Here is a 21,650-nt window from a genome sequence, read left to right on the forward strand (position 1 = left end):
TGAGTTTTCCCACCTGTGAAATGTGGATTTTAGTCATTGTACTCTCTCCCTCACAGGGTTATTATAAGGATTATGTGAGAAAGTAGATAGATAGGTGCTTTGTAACAAGAAAGTGCCACATGTAAAGACCCTTCTGGTCTTACTCTCCCTTCTGTTCTAACTGGCAGGTTGGATTTGGATAATGATGATGTCTCTTCCCAGGGTTCTAGATGTAAACCAAAGGGATTGTGGCTTCTAATACTATCATTCATAAGCCATCATCCAATGTGCTTCCCCTATGTATCTCAACCAGTCAACATCAATTAGATTTTATAAGAAAGTGTTTACTGAAAAAGTATAGCAAGGACAAAAGTTAAAAAAAATACAAATTGAGCCAAGAAGAGTAAATATGAGTATGCTCTAAGTACTGGGATTTCATTGGCCAGTCCTCACATTATATGTTTGAAGTAAATGAACAAAATAATAACAATAATAATAGCACAGGGTTGTTATGCACCAAGTGCTATGTAGAGGTAAATATCAACATCCGCAATTTCACCCATCAAGAATTGATTAATTAATTAAGTAATTAACTTAGCATAAGGCACTGTGCTGAGTGCTGGGGTTACAGGGACAAAACAAAACAAAATGAAGAAATGTCTTCTGACCTTAAGGAGTTGATATTTTAAAGGGCTGTGTGTGGAGCAGGCATGAATACAACAGAGTCACAGATAAATTCAGTATAAGATAATTTCTGGGGAGAGCAAGCATTAACAACCAGAGGCCAAAGAAAAAGGCTTTCTACCAGGAGAGGCACCTTAATCAAACTTTAATGAAAACTACAGATTCTAAGAGGCAAAGATTTGGGAAAAGAGTTCACATTCCTGTTATGGCAAATAGCCTGTGTAATGTTGTAGGAGAGGGGATGCCAAATTCTATGAATCTGACGAATTCAGCAAGTAAGCCAATTTGGCTCAAAAATAGACTTTGTGAAAGGGAATATGAAATGAATCAGAACAGGTAGGCTGCAGCTAGATTGTGAGAAGCTTTAAATACCAACCTGTGTAACAGCTGGTCTCTATCCTAGAAAGAAAAGGGAGCCACTAAAGATTCTTTTTATTTTATTTTTTATTAATAGTATTTTATTTTTTCCAGTTGGATGTAAGACAATTTTTAACATTCATTTATTGGAAAGATTTTTGAGTTCCCAATTCTTCTTTCTCCCTTGCTTCCTTCCCCAAGACAGCAAATAATCTGATAAAGGTTATATATGTGCAATAATGTAAAATGTATTTCCACATTAGTCATGTTGTGAAAGAAAAAACAAAACAAAAGGAAACCCCCCCACAATCCTAGCCCCAAAGTGAAAATAGTATGCTTTGATCTGCATTGAGATCTCTATCAGATCTTCATCAGCTCTTTCTCTGGATGTGGATAACATTTTCCAGATGAGTCTTTTGGAAGTGTCTTGGATTACTGCATTGCTGAGAAGACCTAAGTCCATCATAGTTGATCATTGCACAGTGTTACCCACATTGTATACCTGGCTCTGCTCACTTCACTCAGCATCAGTTCATGCAAGTCTTTCCAGGTTTTCCAGAAATCCACTTTCCTTCATTTCTTATAGCACAATAGTATCCATTACATTCATATACCACAACTTGTTCAGTTGTTTCCAATTGATGGGCATCCCCTCATTTTCTAATTCTTTGCCACCACAAAAAGTGGTTGCTATAAATATTTTTGGGCATGTGGATCCTTTTCCCTTTTTTACTATCTCTTTGTAATGTAAACCTAGCAGCCACTGAAGATTCTTGAAGGTGAGTGGCATTGCCAGATTTGCACTTTATAGAGATTATTTTTGCACTCAGTTGTAATCATCATCATCATCGTCATCATCATCATCATCATTTCACCTCTCTGGTCCCATGAATCAACTAATTTATAATGAGAGTAAATTATAAGTGGAAATTTTCAGGAATAATAACTTAGATTCGTTCAAAAGCACTTGAAAGTTTGCCAAGCAGTTTTCTTACAACAACATTGGGAGGCAGATAGTTTAAATACTAGCATTATAATTTTATATGTGAGGAAACTGAGGTTCACTGATTTTTGTCCTTGGTTATACAGGTAGTGCAATATCTGGGATTAAGATTTCAGGTCTTGGGCAGGCCAGGTGGCTCAGCGAGTAAGAACACTGGCCCCAGAGTTGGGATGACCTGGGATCAAATCCGAGCTCAGATACTTAGCACCACACCCAGAAATAACTGGCCGTGTAACCTTGAGCAAGTTACTTAACCCTAATTGCTTAAAAAATAATTCAGGTCTTTTAAGTACATCGATGGCTCAGTATGGACATGGCTTCTGCAAGGGGTGAGGAAGTTTGAAATGGCTAGAATTTTAGCAATCTTCCCAGTGTCTCTACTTAACAAGGGTTTTGGGTATCATCAGATAAAGCACTCATGGAACAGAGCTCTGCAGTGCTACACGAAAGGCTTTCAGAATTGAATGAGTTATTCAGGATTTGTTCTCAAGACCAATGCTATCTGTAGAATTCATTTAGTAATTTACCACTTATTTCTTGCTATCAAGTTGGTAAATAAACTCCTCTAAGAAAGGTCCTAACGTGTCATAAAGTCAATTCTTCTAGATTTCTTTTTTTTTCAAATCACTTGATTCTCCCTCCATTCTTCCCAATCCAAAATTTGGAAACAAAACATCTCAAATTGTGTGTTATGTAATAAAGAGAAATGTCTTCCCACCAGATGCTTCCTAAATGTTGCATACTGGAAACTGAAGCTTGACTGCTTGGATTTTGTTCAAACTACCGGGGAACACATGGGCATCTCAGATATTGGCACTATTTTTTTCCAGTTTGTCAATAGCAGAAAGGGAAGCTAGCTGATAAGAAAGATCAACAGTTAGATATACAAATCCTAGGTTTAAGTCCCTACTTTGCCATTAGCTATGTGACCGGGCACAGGCATTTAACTTTGTTGACTTTGGGGTATCTTTATTTGTACTCTCTAACTCCCTGGGGATGGTGTGAAGATGAGATGAGACAATGTACAGGGTGTCCCAAAAATCTTGATGGAGTTGTAAACAGCTTACAACTGCCCTTGGGACACCAATAAGTAAAGTATTTTATAGCTTGTTGTTATTGTTGTTCAGTCACTTTCAATCATGTCCAATTCTTTGTGACCCCATTTAGGGTTTTCTTGGTAAAGATGCTGAAGTGGTTTGCCACTTCCTTCTCATCTTTATACAGGAAGATGAGTCTTCCTGAGTCTAGGTCCAGCACTCTATCCACTGTACCCCCTAGCTGCCCCTTTTATAGCTATAAAGTGTTATCTAAATAGCTATCATAACTGCCATTCAGAATTGTAACAAGGGCAGGGCAATCAGGACTTTCTCCAGGGATGTAGAAATTAAAGGGAGCTGCTGTTATGTGTAGTTCTTCAGTAGCATCTAACCAGTGGAGCTTCAGGAGATAATTCTCGGTGTAGTCTGTTCTCCTAAGAACTCCTCAACACTGTCCTAGAATTTCTTCTGTCCCTCTTTCCCCACAATTACCTAGACATCCTGTCACAGTCCTTGCTCCCTCAGCTAAACTGAATATGTTGCTTTAGTAGCCTTTTCCTGATTGTGAAATGTCTTTGCTATCAATTACTCAACAAACAAGTAAAAAATTATATGTCAAATATATAAAAGGAATCTCAGCTTCTGTGAGAACAGATGAAAGGAGAGGTCAGTCCTGGGGTGGTCTTATGGAAAAGGTAACATTTGAGCTGGGTCTTAAAGCTTGGGTAAAGTTGGAAGGGGGAAGAGGAAGGCATAAAAAACAATGGGAAGAAATTCATGGAGGTAGGAAAACATGAAATATATTTGTGTGAAGGTGAGCTGTTCAATTCTAGGGAGTTGCAAAGTCTACAGGCGGAAATAAGAATGTGAGCTCCTTGAGGACAGAAACTGTGTCACTTTTGGCTTTGTATCATGAGCACTGAGCCCAATGAGTGTCTATGATAAGAACTTAAGAAATGCTTGTTGATTGAAATAAGAGCTTAGAAGGAGAAACTTAAGAGCTTAAAGTCTAAATATAGGACATCATAAAACCTGTCTGCAGCAGGAATTCCATTCTCAGTATTTGGTAAACCAAAGCCTAGGGCTACAGTGATCTGGCATGCTGATGCAAACACAATTTACTCCTAAATGGTAACTGAAATAAATTGAAAAAAAAAACTATTAATTATAAAGTGTGTTCCCACACTGTGGGCTAAAGGACCTCATGCATATTCATTTCATTGTTTTTAAACTAAGTTTTTAGGGATGAATCTTTTTATTTTTAATCATTTTTAGAGCACAGAATAGAGAGAGGGAGAGGGAGGGGGCAGAAGGGGAGGGGGAAAGACGGGGAGAGAGAGGAAGAGGTCTCACAATATGCCCAGGGATGAGTGATTATCATAATTCTATCATAGCCAAAGATGGGATAAGAGCTGTCAACAGTTCCTGGATTGCAGTAGTTGCATTGTGCTCAGATGTTTTTTTAATAGCTAGATGGCACCTTAGAGATTATCTAGTTTAGCTCTCTCATTTTACAGATGAGCAAGCGGTGCTGGAGAAGTTAAGTGACTTGCCCAAGGTCACACAAGTAGAAATCAGCAATTTCGATTTGAATCCAGGGATTGGCTCTCCTTGGGGAACTCTGCAGAGTTACATGTCTTCTCCAAAGATTCCTTTGACCTGACTTCTTTATCACAAATTGCTTTCTGAATTCTCCACAGAACTCAGATTCTTTGGGTAAGTCAAACTAGTACAAAAATAGCCCAGGAACACTGAAATTCTTGAGTTGTGCTTTTTGACCCTTGAATGCTCTCCCTCCCTTACCACCAAATTATTTCACTGAGATTCTTTTCCAGGCAGCATGAGGAGAACTCTTGTACTGTATTTAGTATTAGAGTTCATCATAAATGTACTATCACAAAGCTATTGTAAAGATGAAATGACATGATGAATGTAAAATGTTTTATAGCTACACCATGAACATTTTTATGGCACATTAACTATTTGTACCCATTGCTCATCTTGCAAACTATTAAAATGAAGATAGGACACTTGAGGCAGGGTGACTCCAGAAAAGGAACTTTTCTAGACCTTTGTGTGTGTGTGTGTGTCATAAGATTCCCTTTGACAGTCTGGGGAACCCTATGGATGCCTCAGAATAATGTTTTTAAATGCACAAATAATAGGATTACAAAGGAAATCAATTATGTTGAATTAAAGATTTATTTTTTTTCTCATTGAAATTCATGTACCCTAGTTGAGAAGCTCTGCTTTAGAATGTTAAAAAAAAAAAAAGTAATGTGACATAGGGCATTAAAAAAAAAAACACTTTTAAAAACCATCCAGGCTCCATAGAGGTATTACTATGGCTATTGTCTTTATGTGATTTTCTTAAAGAAATATATATATATATATATATTTTCCAACTGAGACTTTTGGCTATTAATGAGAGATACAAGTTGTTGTGCATTAAAAGAGCCCACAGGATTTTGAACCTCCTTTTTCAGCTGGCTCATTAGTGAGAATATAGCAAGAGTGTTGATTCATTAGGAGTCTTTTCACTGACAGGAGTACATTCATATGTAAAAAAAATAAGGCTGCAAAAATTAACTTTCATCAATGACAGGCATTCAGTACTCTCTGGTTCTAATCTGGGGCTTGCATCTTTAATAGAGCCCTGCTAAACAGCCAGGAGAACACTGTGGATGAGAAGCATGCAGATTTAAAGGTCAAGCCAGTGATTTCAAGAAAATAGAAGTATTTGGTTTTCAGTAGTTTGCTTTTTAAATGTGTGATTTGAAATGTTTCTGATTTTACAGCCCTGGGAATCCAAGAGGACACAATTGTATCATTGTCTCTCAATGAAAATATGTTTATGTATATATACATATACACATGCAACACAAACACATACACATATGCATCACACATATGCATCATTTGTGCATATATGTACACATACACATGTGTGTGGAGAAACAGAACAAATGATGCAACACAGTATAGTAAGACGATGCTGAGAGTGAGAGGGCCTAGTTTTTGTTAGCCTACCAGCATTTCTTAAGTGCCTTCTTTTTATGCGCCAGGCACTGTGCTAAGGGCTGGGTTCTATCCACGCCACTGGGTGGCACCATGAGGGACTGGCTACATAGATGATCCCTAAGTCACTGCTGGGTCTCACATCCTATCTTGGTTATTCAAAGTACTCTTTCAGCTGGTTCTTCTACTCACAAGTGACTTGCTTAAAGCCATACAGCAAATGTGTGGCAAAGCCAGGATTTTGATCTGGGTCTTTCACCTTCCTGTCCACATTCTACAGATGAGGAAACTGAAGCCAGAGTGAAATACCCAAATACAGATGGCTAGCAACACTATGTCTACTTTCTAGGAGGTAGGAAAGAGCTATTCAGGCGATGTCACAATCACCTTTGGATGTTTGGAAGTACTTGTTGGGTAAGAAAATGACAATCTGATCTTCTAAATATTTTCTAGGACTGAAAATAGGACCATGTCAATTTGAGAGCTTAATGTTAAGTAAAAATATAGATATCTGTATCCTTCTAGATTTAATACTGGGTCATTTTAATAGGATGCTTTTCTTGGGTGGAAAGAATTCTGAACCAATCCTGTGTGAGGGGCAGAAGTTCTTCTATTAGGAGAACTTGGGAAAAGCAAGCCCCCCCTTTTTCTTTTTGCTTCCTGATTCCAAAGAGGACATGTCACAGGATTCCAGACAAATTTTAGAGCGAAACCAAGAGAGAAAAAGAAGAAAAAAACTTTAGGAAGGGGCAGAAACAAGAGGAGTCAGTAAATGTCTTTTTCTCCAAAGAGATACTGGCAACTTGTTTGGCTCCCCTCAAAGCAGGAAGCAAGGAGGTCTTATTTCTCCCAAGCTATAAGGCCAACTCTCCACTTCACTGGCACACAGGGTGGAGTCAGCATCCTTTCAATAATGAGGAGAGTTTTATGCAAATGATCTAATTTTGAATCCAAGATTATATATTAATTAATGAAAAATGTGCTACTGGGAGATAAAACATCTGAATTTTCCTGGACAAATTGTTTCTATTCTCTAGGCCTCTGTCATTATAAATTTATAAATTGACTGACTTTGAGTATATGAACTTTTAGGGCCCTTAAGCTCTAAATTGTTATTCATCTATATCCATCTTTCTATAGAACAGTATGATGATCTCATCTGTGTTTCTGGCTTATTTAGGATGTTCCCTGCTCTAAACCACCCCTATGGTGAATGAATCACTTTCTTTAAAGAGGAAAGTATCCCATTCAAGATTCCAAAACTGATATTGCTTTTCTGAATAAGTCAGAAAGAAACAAATAAAAATTCAAGGAAAATCATCCAAAACGTGATTACCTACTTTGCTAGAGAATGATATTTCTTTTTTTTTTAAGCAATCAGGGTTATGTAACTTGCTCAAGGTTACACAGCCAGTTATTTCTGGGTGTGGCGCTAAGTATCTGAGCCCGGATTTGATCTCCAGGTCATCCCAACACTGGAGCCGGTACTCTTACTTGCTGAGCCACCTGGCTGCCCCTAAGCAATTGGGGTTAAGTAACTTGCTCAAGGTTACATGGCCAGGTGTTTCTGGGTGGGTGCTAAGTGTCTGAGCCTGGATTTGACACCCAGGTCATCCGGACACTGGAGCCAGTACTCTTACTCGCTGTGCTACCTGGCCACCCCTAGAATGCTATTTCTTATAAAAGATAAATTATTGATATATTTTTTTCTTGTTTTTGTATCTTTTATATCCCCCCATATGATACAGGATTGGGCTGGAGTTGACTTGTTTAGGCTTTAATTCAGATTAAATTTTCAGTGAGCATTCACACATTAAAAATTGGTAAATGCTATAAATCAGGGCTTGATTTATTGTTTAAACTCAAAATAATGGAGAAAATGTTAATAAAACAGTTTAAAATTAAAAGTATAACTTTTTTGCTTGTTGTTTTTTCCTCTGGAGAGCCAGCTGTTAAATATTTACCAATATGTCTCTGCATGTATCCCTTCTTTCTCCCTGTTCCTCCCAGAAAGACATCCTCTATCACACAGAATTTAAAATAAAAAAAAGATGAGGAACAAGAGGAAAACAAATTCATGAAAACTGATCAAATAGAAAAAAAAACACCTGACATTATAAGCAATATTCTATACTGTTAGACTCCAGTCTTTGTAAGGGAGAGAACAGAGGCATCTTCTTATATCTTTTATTTCAGGGAAAATTTGATATTTATAATTTTGAAACATTCACTTTCTATTGTTTTGTGGTGGTTAGTCTTTCCATTTACATTGTTGTAGTCATTGTGTTTATTGTTTTCCTGTCTCTGCCTATTTTATTTTGCATCAGTTCACATAAATCTCTCCATGCTTTTCTGTCTTCATCATATTCATTTTTTTTATAGCACAGTAATATTTATTGCATTCAAGTACCACAATTTAATTAGCCACTCCCTGATTGACAGGTATCTACTCTGTTTCCATTTCTTTCTTTCCACAAAAAGAGAACTCGTAAATATTTTGCTTTTATATGAAACCTTTTTATCAAGGACTTCTTTGGGTGATATGCATAGCAGTAGGATTTCTGGATCAAAAAGCATAGATATTTTAATCATTTTATTTTTTGCACTCTAATTTCAGTTCAATAATTTTTATTAAACAAACACCTCTGGGAGGAAGTATTCTAGGCATTGGAGATCAATGGGGAAAAAAATCAAAACTATCTTTTTCTTTAAAGAGCTTTGATTCTTCTCCAGGTAAGTTCCTATTCTTCTAATCTTCTTTTAAAGGAACAAACCATGGAGAAAAACATGTTGTGGGCTTGCACAAGCATAACACTTTATCCAATCCTTTGTACTGCCAAGCCCTCTGAAAAGGATAATAATGGAGGTGTATATATGTATACACATGTACACATATATGCATGTGCACACACATATGTATTTATACACATATATGATATATAGGACTATAGGTAAAAATAACATATACATGCAACATATACTTTTATTAGTGACATATATCACATATAGAGAAAGACCATAGTAGGGATAAACATAATATATGTAAATAAATTATGTTACTATATCTATATATTTTCTCATTTGATCCTTATAACAGTTCTGTGAGGTAGATGTTATCATTTCCATTTTACAGAGTAGCAAACCAAGGCTCGAGGAGGTTGGTTTCATTCAGTAAGTATAAGAGAAAGAATTCAAAGTCAGGTCTTCCTGACTCCAAAGTCCAATCTTCTTTCTCTTATACATGGATTCTCCTATGCATTAGACAGAGTGTCCCAGAAGTCTTAATCGTCTGTGTGAAGACTTCTGGGACACACCATGTATAATGGAAAGGACATTGTGCTAAGATTCACAAACCTTGCATTCCAGTTTCAGGTCTTCTACTAATTCACTTCCTGACTTGGTCATATCACTAAACATTTTGGGTTCTCAACTTGATATGTCAAACGGGGTGGTGGTTGTGCCATGCATAGTCTCCAAAGTACCTTTCAAATTTAACATTTTATGATTCACTCAATGACTCAATAATCTGTCACTCATGAATTTAATCTAATGATTTTTAAAAATTTGAATCAGGCAGTGTGGTATTGTGGCCAACATACTTGAAGGGAAATTGTAAACCATAGGTTCTAGATCTCACTTTGCCTCTTAGAAGCTTAGTAGGTTATCCTCCCCTGCTCTCCAGACTCAGTTTCTTCATCTATAAAATAGGGACGTATATGTGGAGTGATACAATAGAAATATTGAAAGGCTGGTCCACTCCTGTAGACTGTCCTGTTGGCCTCACCCTAGTTCTGCTCTGCACAGTTCATTTTGTGACTCTTAATTTCACCTAACAAGACACTTGTGTGATTTCTCCTTCCAGATCTGGTTTATAGCACTCAGCCTTCTATCAATATTAACACGTTTTGGATAACTAGGCAATATCACAGCATTTATTCTTCTCCTTTTGTGAAGATTTTCTTTCATCTCCAGGGAGCAGTATTTGAACTTGTCAGTTCTACAAACACAGCCTCCAACGGAAACTCTGGGTGCCATTATAATGTGAGTGGCTGTTTTGACAGTTCCCAGAACAAAAAAAGAGTAGGCTTACATAGTGAAAGGAATTCAGGGAAATTATTGAACATGGTACACTCTATTCTCAAGCAGGACAGGAGATGGAGGGGGAAAAGAAAGACATTGGGAACCTGTCTGGCAGATCTGTAATTATAGGTGGACTATATTGACCAGTAGCTTCTCAAGGGCAGAGATCATAATAATAGTAGCTAACAGTATAACATCAACTGTGGGACAATTATTATATCATTTGATCCTCATAACAACTCTGGGAGGAAAGTGCTATTATTATCCCCATTTTGCATATGAGGAAACTGAGGCAAACAGAAGTTAATTAATTTGCCTAGTGTCACATAGCTGATAAGTGTCTGAGGTTAGATTTGAACTCAGGTCTCCAGACCCAAAACTCTGTCCATTGTGCCACCTTTTATACATACATATCTATGTTCCTACTCTTCAATGGAATCTTTCTCTTATCTTGGTGTGTAGGTGACTCTGTGCTTTCAGAGGCTTAGACCAGTAGAAATCAAGCTGGAAAGGTTTTGAGAAAAAGCCAAGTAATGCCCTATTTATCTCCTGGCTGGGGGAAAAGCCTGGAGAGATATGAGAAAGTTCAGCTTTAGAAGGTTAGCAACTTGCAGATGCCTTTTGATTTTCTTTTAAGAGATAAAGGTCACAGCAACTCACAAAGACAATACACTTTAGGTACAAAGGGGTTGTAATACACTTATTCATGAAATACCAAAGTAAAATGTCTCCTTCCTAAAACAGGGTCTATCCTTGTGCTCAATACATAATTGTTTTTATTTTTAATTTAAAAAATTTCTACTGTTCTAATTAACAGAATAAAACAAATATTTCCATAACATAGTATAACCAAAATAAAAATGATTACACATGATGCTGTAAATTCACTATGTATAACTTGTTATTCCCTTCAAATACACAACAAAGTTATCATGCAAAATTTCCCCTTTTTTTCCTTCCTTCTCCCTCCTCCCCCATGCCATGGCCACAAATAGATTCATGTGTGTGTGTGTGTGTGTGTGTGTGTGTGTGTTTGTAGATACATATATGTATATGTGTATAATGTATATATAATGTGTGTATATACATGTGTGCATATATATATTCTCTATATAAGTCTATCAGTTCTTTCTCTGGATTCAGATAGCATCTATTTTCATATGTCCTTCATAGTTAATTTGGGTATCAAATAATTGTTTAAAAATATGTAGCTCCTCCCAAAGCTTCAGGGGATTAATGGGATAGTTTCTTTGGAGAAGGGCATTGGGTTGTTAAGGCAGTCCAGGGTTTTGGAACAAGAGAGCATGTGATCTTCCAGGTATTCCTGGTGCCTTGTGTCTTGTACTCATGCAGTGGGCAGCTGGACTCATTAGAGTAGATTCTGATTGCCTTTTGTACATCTTAGCACCAACTAGCAGAGCATAATCTTAAGATCACACACTCTCTTGTCAGTTAGTGGTTGAAACTACCTTAAAAACCTACTTTAAAAAAATCTAATTTGAATATTCATTCTTCAGGAATATGTAGTATAGTGAAGGGGAAATAAGTGTTTGGTAAATGAGGTTTGGATGGGTAAAGGGAAAAGGGTTTGGATTCAAAAACCTTTAGAGCCAGAAAGAAGCTTAGATCAAGGTATCTGAGAGCTGATATGACACAATGCTTTATGGTTTACATACATTATCCATCAGAAAAACTGGGGTGGGATGGGATGGTGGGTTAGATTGCATAGGTTTTGTTTCCATTTCACAGATGAGGAAACTGAGACATACACACTAAATAATGTGATCGTGGTCACACAGCATTTAGCAGTTGAGTCAGAAATAGAATCTAAACTTTCAGATACTTCTTTTCAATAATAAATATGGTTTTGCACATATATACATGTTTGTGTCCAATGGTAGTCATCTCTAGGACAGGGAGGGGGTTAGAAAAAAGAAAAAAAGGAAAAAAAAGTTACCTGATGATTTCATTATATATTTAAAAGGAAAAGCAAGTAGTACATAATAGATTTGCAGTTTTATGTACAATTATCTATTTTTTACTCCATTATGTTATGGAAGTGCTTGTTTTGTTTAAGTTCAGAATAAAATTTAAAAATTTTTTATTGTTTTAAATTTTTTTTCAAGTGATAATAATAATAAAAACAGGGAAGATACAGAAGTAGCTAGGTTGAGATAAACTTTCTGAATGGATAGAACTTTTCATGGGGCTTGAGTTTTACCATAAGGAGATAGTTACCTCCATTACTGCTTTTCTTTCAATGTGGGTTTTATGGGAAGAGAGGATGCAGAGGAATCAGAAGGAAGGGTACATCCATATAACTGTTCAAGGGTCATGAGGGTACAATAAGACAAAATTCAGTTCCACTGTCTTGAGTGTATAATCTATAACCCACAGGGTTGTACCCAAGACTCCAGCAGACTCCAAGAAAGGGTACCACCATGACACTCACGTTGGCCAGGAAATATGGAAGTATGTTCACCCAGGAAGAAGGATCATCTCTACCCATCCCCATGCTGTTGACAAATGGGACAAGGACATTTTTGCCCTGTATTAGTTCTTCCTTCATTTCCATATTACTTTCAGGTTTGTAAAATGATTGCTCCAGCTCCATCCTGTAAGGAAGGTTTTCACAAGTATAATTGCCATTTATGAGAAAGCTGAGGTAAATGACTTTCCCAGACTCATACAACTAAGAAGAATCAGAACCGGAAAGTTAGCCCATAGGATTGAAATATAGACAGGATGTTCAATATCAATCCAACACCGTCATTTGACACAGGAAAAAGTCAGGGCCCCCAAAGATGGTGCTGTTTGCCAAAGAAACAGAGTGAAGGAACAAGCAGATATCAGAGGTCAGAGCAAGTGAGAAGTCAACGACCTGGGACAGGTAGATACACATGTGTCAATAATCAGAACTCCTTCAGGTGAAACTGATATCGAGGCACTATTCTTGTGCAGTAAAGAGTTTCACATGTATTTTCTGTCAGTAATAACCCAGTAGTTGACTAGTTTGCAAGGAGGATTTCTGGTAGGACTTTTTCATGTCATGGACTCCTTTGCCAATCTGGTACAACCAATGGACTCCTTCTCAGAATAATGTTTTTAAATGCATAAAGTAACATATAGAGGATCATAAATAAATTATATTGACATATAAACATCAAAATCTATATTAATAAAAAGTTCATAGATCCAAGGTTAAAAACCTCTGATCTAGGGGGATGCAGCTGATCTTGATCCCTTTTCCAAAAGTAGATTTTGTTAAGGGAGAAGGGAGAGATCTGACTAGCCAAGGCAAAAGGGCAGAGAAAGGAGAGACCGATTTTTATGAAGACCTGTTGATATTACAATTTTGCTTTGGGGTGGTGCTGACCAACATTTGTCCACAGATCCAGGAAGTTTAAGTTAGCCTCTTATTCAGGTGCTCTGAAAAACAAACAAACAAACAAATAAATGAATAAACTATATCATTCACTCCAAATGGGTATAAGGAATTAGGTTGGGGTCTATTAAAGAATTCAGAGCTTGAGAGGTTTATTAAAAAGCACCTGGAAATTTTAATAAATCTGTACTAGTAGACCTCCATTTCTGGATTACTGATGGTGGTTTAAAAAAAAGTCTTATTTTAAAATTTTGTGTTGGCAGTGAAAGCTATGACAGCTTTGGAAATGGAAATACAGCCATCTGAACCCTGAGAAAGAATGCCTGAACCCTGAGATAAACAACCAGCCAGCTCTCCGCAAAAAAAGCTGCCAGGCTGAGAGAGCGAGAAAACATACTGGGACAATATCATCTGTCTTCCACGGAGCAGTATCAGGCAGCATCTCAACAGAATGTGCAAAGCAATTCTAGGCAGAGGTACATAGCATAGCACAGCAGGGGAAAAAAATGAACAAAAAGAGAGACCCCTGAAACATGAGATTTGGAGTCAGAGGATGTGGGTTTGAATTATGGCTACAGCTTACTTACAACTGACCTTAAGTAAATCCACTTATCTCTTAAAGACTTAGTTTCTTCATTTGGAAAATTTGGAAGTAAGCATAAATTAGAGGATCTTTAAGGCTCCTTCCAGCTCAATTAATAGTATTCAGCCACATGAAGTACCAAGATTCAAAGAGAGCAGTGGTAACTAAGTGAAATCAGGCAGGAGCCATTGTAGATGAATGAATTCCTTTTATTTGTCACTGATTTAAAAAATATTTGATGGGGTTCAGAGAAGTGGGATCATGTGCTAATTTGCCCTTAACCCTTATGTCCTCCTGATTTAATGGTGTGGTGAGTAATCTTCAAGTAGGAAGAGCACCTGGAGTTCCCATGGTCCAAATGCGTCATTATAGATAAGGGCACCAAGGCTACAAAGATGAAATTATTTGTTCCATGCCTCAGATGGCAGATGCAGGACCAGAGCTCACAGCTCTTGACTCTCAGTTTGCTGTTATTCTTTCCACCTAACCACAATGCTTAAAACAAGAAATCCAAACAACTTGTGGATGATTGATTATGAGTTACCAAAAGAATTAGAAAATGTTAGAGCTGAAAGGGATGTTAGAATATGGAGCAGAGAATGAGTTGAAAGAAGTCTTAGAACTGAAAGATATCTTACAATACAGGATGTTAGAGCTGGGAATGACTTAGAACATTAAAATATAGTAGGATAGAACAAGAATGGACCTTAGAACACTGAATATTAGAACTGGAAGTGCCTTTAGTAGAAAGAATGCTGCAAATAGGTGGGATGTTAGAACATAAAATGTTAGAGCTAAAGTCCAATTATTTACAGATGAGGTAACTGAGGCTCATGGAAATGAAAGTATCACAGGAAGTCTTGTAGTGAGATAGTGGTAAAGCCAGGAGTAGAACTGAGGTCTCCTCATAGTAAGTCTAGGGAAGTTTAGGTTAAGGAGGAGAGAAATTTCCTGAAAAAGCCTGTGTGGGATTGGGGAACATTGTTAACCTCCTCTCCAATTCCTGGAAGGATTTTGAACTGACAGATGGGGAAAAACTGGGAAGAAATTTAATTTTCTTCCTCTGTTTTTGTTCTCCCTGGCTTAGGTATCAAAATGATATTTTTGTCATGAAAGATTTTGTCAGGATTCTTTCTTTACCTATTTTTTCAAATAGTTTATATAGTATTGGAGTTAAAGCAGGATACTTTCTTTACCTATTTTTTCAAATAGTTTATATAGTATTGGATTTAATTATTCCTTAACTGTTTGGTAGAGTTCACTTGTAAATTCATCTTGTCCTGAGGACTTTTTCATAGGACACTCATTGATGGATTGTTCAATTTCTTTTTTAAAATAAAGTTATTTAAGTAGTCTATTTCATTTTCCATTTATCTGTGCAAGCTATATGCTTGTAAATAATCATCCATTTCACTTAGATTGTCAGTTTTACTGGCACATAATTAGGCAAAATAACTCAACAATTGTTTTAATTTCATCTTCATTGGTAGTGCATTCACCTTTTTCATTTTTGATACTGGTAATTTGGTTTTCTTCTTTCCTCTTTTGGAACAAATTAGTCAATGGTTTATCTCTTATTGTTTTTTTTAATAACACTAACTCCTAGTTTTATTTATTATATCCATTTTTAAATTTTACTTTCAATTTTATTCATCTCTCCTTAGATTTCTAGGATTTAAATCAGTTAAAAAATTTTAATTTATTATTTTTCCAGTTTGTTTTTTAGCTGCATGCCAACTTCACTTACCTGTTCTTTCTCTCTTTTGTTAGTTTATGCATTTATAGTATAAACTTTCCCTTAAGGACTACTTTGGTTGCCTTCCGCAAATTTTGTTGTTTTCTCACTGTTGTCATTATCTTTAATGAAACTATTGATTGTTTCTATGATTTGTTCTTTGACTCAATCATTCTTTAGGATTAGATTACTTAGTTTCGAACTAATATCTAATTTATGCTTCCATAGTTCTTCATCGAATGTCATTTTTTTTTTTAAGCAATTGGGTTTAAGTAACTTGCCTAAGGTTACATGGCCATTTTGTGTGTGTGTGTGTGTGTGTGTGTGTGTGTGTGTGTGTGTGTGTGTGTGGGTGTTAAGTATCCGAGGCTGGAACCAATCCCAGGTCCTCCCAACTCTGGGGCTGGTGATCTTACTCACTGAGCCACCTAGCAGCCCCTATCGAATGTAATTTTATTGCCATATGGTCTAAAAAGGATACATTTAATATTTTGCTTTCCTGCATTTATTTGTGAGACTTTTAATGTCTTAATACTTTGATCATTTATGTGTGTGAAGAAGCTGTACATAACTGAGAATATATATATTCCGTTCTATTCCCATTCAGTTTTCTCCACAGATTTATCATATCTAACTTTTCTAAAATTCCATTCATCTTCTTCATGTCTTTCTTAATTATTTTATGGTTATATTTTTCTATTTTTGAAAGAGTGAAGTCGAGGCACCCCACAAGTATAGTTTTATTGTCTATTTCTTCCTTTAATTCATTTAAATTTTCCTTTAAGAATTTGGATGCTATACAATTTGGTGCATATTGTGTTTAATATTGATATTATTTCATTGTCTATAGTACCTTTTAGTAATATGTAGTCTCCTTGATTATCTTTTTTAGTTAGGTCTATTTTTACTTTTGCTTTGTCTGAGATTATGATTGTTGTCCCTGCCTTTTCTATGTCAGTTGAGGCATAATAAATTCTACTTTATCCCCTTATTTCAATTCTGTGCATGTCTTGTGAATAACACATTATTGGGTTCCAGTTTCCAATCCATTTTATGGGCAAATTCATCACATTCAAATTCACATTTATGATTATTAACTATGCATTTCCCTTCAATCTATTTTCTTCTATTTATCATCTCTCTCTCTCTCTCCCCTTCCCCCTCCTCATCTCCTCAAAAGTCTGTTTTGCTTCTGACCACTGTCTCCCTTAATACATCCTCCCTTTTATTCCCTATCCTACTTCCTTATTGGATAAATGAGATTTCCATACCCAAATGTGTGTGTTCTTCCTCTTTGAACCAATTGAGATGAGAGTGAGGTTAAAGCAATTCCCCCCCAGCTCCCATCATTTTCCTTTCTACAATAAAAGTTCTTCCTTATACATCTATTTTATGTGATGTCATTTCCCCCATTATTCCTGTCCCTTCCCTCTTTTCCCAGTGATTCCCTCTTTCTTACCTATCCATTTTTTGAGATCATCCCAACATAACCAACTCACTACCATGGCCTCTGTCTAAGTCAGTCTTTCTAACTACCCTAATAATGAATAAATTCTTTTAAGTTACAGGTGTCAGCTTCCCCTATAGGGATATAAATGGTTTAACTCAGTCCCTTATAATTTATCATTCTTGGTTATGTTTTAATATTTCTTTTGATTTATTAGAAAACTAAAATTTCTATTCATTTCCAGTCTTTTCATCTGGAATGCTTGAAAGTCCTCTATTTAATTGAATATCATTTTTTTTTTTCCTCTTGAAGGATTATACTCCATTTTGCTGGGTATGTTATTCTTGGTTGAGATCATAGATCCTTTACCTACTAGAATATCATATTCTAAGCCCTCCATGCTTTTAATTTTGTGGTTGCTAAGTCTTGTATGATTATCTTCATGACTCTCCAGTATTTGCATGATTTCTTTTCTGCTTTTTGAAGTACTTTCTCTTTGACTTGAGAGCTCTATAATTTGGATATAATATTTCTAGGAATTTTAATTTTTTGGATCCCTTTCTGGAGGTGATCATTGAATTCTTTCAATTTCTATTTGTCCTCTTACTCTAAATTATCAGGGCAGTTTTCTTTTATAATTTCTTGAAAGATGATATGGAGGCTTTTTCTTTGGTGATGACATTCAGGCAGTCCAATAATTCTTAAATTATCTCTCCTTGCTTTATTTTCTAGGCCAGTTGTTTTTCTGATGGAATATTTCAATTTTATTATTTTTTCTTTGGACTTTGTTTTATTGTTTCTTAATATTTCATGGAGTCACTACTTTTCACTTGTGCAAATATAATTTTTAAGTAACTATTCTCTTCAGTGTGCTTTTATAGCTCTTTTTTGATTCATATAATTCTACTTTTTAAGGAGGTATTTTCATCAGTGAAATTTTGCCTTTTACCACCTGGCTAATTTTCTTCTCTAAGGTGTTATTTTCTTCAGTATTTGTTTTTTTGCCTCTTAACAAGTTGTTAATTCTCTTTTCATAATTTTCTTGCATCCCTCTCATCTTTTTCCTCAATTTTTTTTACCACTCTTATTTGATTTTTAAAATATTTTTTTAGGCCTTCTGGATATTCTCATTGGATATGTGTCAAATTCATCTCTCTCTCTCTCTTTCTCTCTCTCTCTCTCTCTCTCTCTTTCTCTCTATCCTTTAGGTTTCACTTGTAACTGTTCAGACATTTTTGTCTTTTTATGGTCAGGTTCTTCTTTTGTGGTTCACTCATTTCTTCAGACTGTTTCTTGATTTGAATTTTTTGTTAAAGTTGGACTCTGCTCCTTGGAGTGGGAAGCACCATCCCAAGCTTCAGACTTTTCCACACTGAGTTTTTCAGAGTTTTCAGAGCTTGTTCCGGGTGTTTGGGAGTTTTCCAAGGTGTTGTGTGATCTGGGGTTACTGTCTCTCTTGGTCTGCACCCTGGTCCTTACCTAAGAATGGCCCTTGATCCTTTTAATTGATACTCAGTACTACTCCTCTGGCACCCTTCTCCCTTAGAACTGAAAGCAATACTGCTTTCAGGGCCCCTAATCCCTTGGAACTGTGATTCAAAAGCAGGTATGGGAATTAGAGTTATTATACAGTGTCCTGTCTTGAGCCCAATGCTAGAACAGGAATCCCCTGAAATATCTTTCTGACCTGTAGCCAGATCTCCTTACCATCTCTGACTTACGAGCTCCTAAAGCTGCTATTGCTTCCACCTTTAAGGTACCATAGCTGTCATTGCCACCATGTGGTCTCTGTACTAACCTCCACCCCAGAGTCACAGACTTCTTTTTTGGACCTTCTAAGTTGTCTTGCGCCGAAAAAATGTCTCATCTAGACTTTTTATTGGCTCTGCTGCTCCAGAATCTGATTAGAGGTATTATTTTAAAGTTGTTTGGAGAGGAATGTTAGAAGAGCTCAGTTGAGAGTTTCCTCTATTCCTTAATTTTGGGTCCACCAGAAGAAGTGGTGATATTTTGGTGTGAAAGGGTTTATCATGGCACCCTTAAAAAGCATTTAGTATTATCCCTTCATTTTATAGCTAAGAAAATTGAGTCCCAGAGAGGTCTGACCCAAGGTCACACAGGTAAGAAGAGGATAGTACTACATACACACACACACACACACACACAATCACACACACACATATACATATGGAAATTCAATCATTTCTCAGTATACTTTCCTATCTACTTCCTCCAGTTAGTTTTCCCTTGACAAAAAGAAATAGAGTAAAATAAAATCAACCAACAGATCATCATTTCTGACAGTTTCTGCAACATTCTCCACCTCCTGACTCATATGTCTTCAAAGAAAGGAGGAAGGTATACATCCTGATGCCTTCTCTAGGGCTATGATAATCATTATATGGCACTCATTTTACATAAGGGGAGGCTGAAGCTGGGTGGTGATCTGACTTAATCAAGCTCCATAGCTAGTGATTGACAAGATCAGAATTTGAAGCAAAGAGATCTGGCTCTAAATGTTTTTCCACTGGCAGAGGACCTGCATTAAATCTCAGTTGATTGTGGGTTTTTGCTTTCATGGGAAACTTATGTTCAATAAAAATTTGCAATTTCATAAAAGCGGTCCATGCCATTCTGCTCTTTGTGTTTGATCCTGAGCCTAACTATTCATCTATAGGTATATGTCCCAGATAGATATACTGTTGGACAAACTGCATAAATAATCTACCCAAATGTCTGGTGAAATCTTAGCAGTAAACATTATTAATCCACTTGGTTTTTCTAGTGTGGATGAATAAGTCTAATTCCTTTTGGTGATTACAGATATCTCCTAAGAAGCTCTGTAATCAGGGCTATGTCATCAACAGACAGAACATTTAGAGGACCTTGCCATTCACAGGGTATCCCTCTTTAACCTGGCTTGTGCACTGTATCACCCCATCACTATGGTAAAAAATCTTTGATAAGCATTTGTCTTCCTTTTAGATGATTTGACTGATGTTAATTATCTGATGGTCATAGAACAGGTTTATTTGTCATTGTTTTTCATATAGTTTAATTATTTCTATAACCGTGCAAAAGAGTTTGACCTGTGAATCCACATGAGTTCTTTGACCCAGTTATTTCCAATGCCATTAATAAGTCTCCATTTTGATATATATCTTTTGTATGTGTTCCCTGTCCTATAAGGACAGGGGGTTTCTTATTCTCACTTCTTTAAACAGCAGTGTTGGGGCAGGTTTATGGGAAACCTGAAGATTGGTTTTGGGCTTTTATTAGGGAGAATCAAAGCAAAGAGTAATAACTTGGTGCATCAGAGTGTTATAGCCAAGAGGCTTAGCTGAAGTTATCAGTTCTTTTAACTGATGTGGACCCCCTCCTCCTGTTCTCTTTACCTGAAGGTGAAGTAGGCCAAGGGGCCCCCTTCTCCACACCAGGGTTCACCACTTAATATTAAAGGGCAACATTTTGGTGCTGGGTTACTATACGTCTGGAAACAGGCCTCAAGCCACCTGCATAGTCATCAGAACAAGGAATGGCAACTCAGAATGTTTATGGTGAGTTCGGAGATCTCCCTGCTGCCCTCCCCCCAACCCTAGCAGGATGTTTGTCAACTTTATGAACCACAACATAGTGTTTTCTTCTATCTTCTGGTTTGTTGATTTTTTTCTTTCCCTTTTAAGAAATAATCCCCCAGACATCAGAGCTGTTGGTAAATAGCCTTTGAAGGCTGCTTTCTGTGACTGACAGGCACAGAACAGTAAACCTTGCTGCTGTAAATGGCATCAGGAAGATTTGGAGCTGGAATTTGGTAGCAATCTCATGTAATTCCCTGAGTCAAGCTCAATCTATGCAGGCAACATGGTAAATTTAAAGCAAAAATCCACACATCATTAACAATGAATCCTGATGAGGAAGTGAAGTAGGAACAGCATCAATAATGTATGTTGATGAACTCAGCATTTCTTCTCTTTCCCTCCACCCCTCACCCCCACCTCTTTCCCTCCTCCCTCTTGCTTCTGCTTCTCTCTTTTTCTCTCATTCTATGCTTTGAAACTGCCTCCCCTTCCTTCTTCTTCCTTCTTTGTTTCCCCACCTCTTTGTTTTCCTTCTCTCATTTGCCTTTTACATCAATTCTTCCTTTCTTCATCCTCTTTTCCTTTTTATTCCTTTTTCTCTCTTTCATCTTTTCCCTCATTCTTTTTCTTCTTCCTTCCCACCTCTTTTTCCATCTCCATCCCCAGTGTGCCAGTTCTTATTTTAACCTTCCAAGATCCCGTTGTACATTTTTTCTTTTCCTTCCTTCCTTCCTTCCTTCCTTCCTTCCTTCCTTCCTTCCTTC

Source organism: Petaurus breviceps, unplaced genomic scaffold, assembly GCF_028583685.1.
Source record: "Petaurus breviceps papuanus isolate PSGF00001 unplaced genomic scaffold, PetGlider_PUasm1.0 140, whole genome shotgun sequence".
NCBI classification, from domain to species: domain Eukaryota; kingdom Metazoa; phylum Chordata; class Mammalia; order Diprotodontia; family Petauridae; genus Petaurus; species Petaurus breviceps.